Source organism: Cyprinodon variegatus, unplaced genomic scaffold, assembly GCF_000732505.1.
Source record: "Cyprinodon variegatus isolate N-32 unplaced genomic scaffold, C_variegatus-1.0 Scaffold101, whole genome shotgun sequence".
Classification (NCBI taxonomy): Eukaryota; Metazoa; Chordata; class Actinopteri; order Cyprinodontiformes; family Cyprinodontidae; genus Cyprinodon; species Cyprinodon variegatus.
This window is the reverse complement of record NW_015150554.1, coordinates 1,294,563-1,295,753: the sequence shown is the minus strand read 5'-3', so window position 1 is coordinate 1,295,753 and position 1,191 is coordinate 1,294,563.

The window sequence follows — 1,191 nt, the reverse complement described above, 5'->3', positions numbered from 1 at the left end:
AGACAAATACAAAAACTGGGATCCTGACACATGTAAGTAGGAGTCCATACCTTTTGAGCTTATAATTGGACCAAAACAATCCATGCCTACAGGTGAAGGGTGGTGACGGTTCTGTCCAGTGTACCGGTACATCTACCATGATTGGAGACTCTGTTTTCTGACTCTATTTGCGACACTTGACGTACTTGAAGATGTATGATGAAACTGTGTGGGTCCTTCAAAGTTTTGCCATGCTCTATCCAAATATTATGAATTTTATTGCACAGTTTTTGCATCTTTCTTTAAATCACCTGCTGTGTTTTTTTCTTTTTATTTTGCACGTTTATTAACTGTCATGTCATCAGCAGATTGATCTGAGCCTGTTGCTAGATTCCTGATGAGAAGCGTGATGCTGCCCGTCAGTCAGGAGAAGCTGAGGGTGATGGAAGGTGAGCAGCCCTGGAGTCAAATGAGTCATTTGTGATTTAAGACCTGTTTAACCCTTTAGCTGCCTGGTCAACCTCCTGCCTGCATTTTGCCGGGCCACCAGGAAGATAAAGGATTAAACTATTTGGACATTTTTGCATATCCCAGAATACAAATTGTTTCCTGAAATGCAAATAATTGAAATTGAAACTTTGGAATGATGAGTTTTAAAGTCAGGCTAAAGGGGTGCAATCACAGATTGGAGAACGACGGAGAATGGAGAAAGTTTTGCTGTTAGTTTTGACGGCATCAGGTAAACTGATTTTAATCTTAATAAACATTCTGCTTTAAATTTAAACAACAGTTTAAAAAACAAAGCTCTTCCTAGGGCTTTACAATGAATGATGATAGATTTTTGTTGAAAAATTTTAAATTGTCTCCTTTATGTGACACTGTAGGAAACACTGGTAGTGAACCTTAATGATCATTTTAGACCATATTAAACATTTCAGTTTGTGTCTCTGCAGCTCTGCACGCCGTGACTTCACGTCAGTATCACTTCATTTATGAACCGAAGACCTGGGCCGACGCTCAGAGCTTCTGCAGAGAGAAATACACAGACCTGGTCACTGTGGACAGTTTGGATGTTGTGAATATCCTCAACGAAATGGTCGACCACAAAAAGTTGGGCTCAGGAGCACACGTAAACTTTATTTATTCCTATTTATCCTCTTTATAATCACAGTGTTCTGTCAGACCAGCATACCCCGTCAGACCAGCATACCC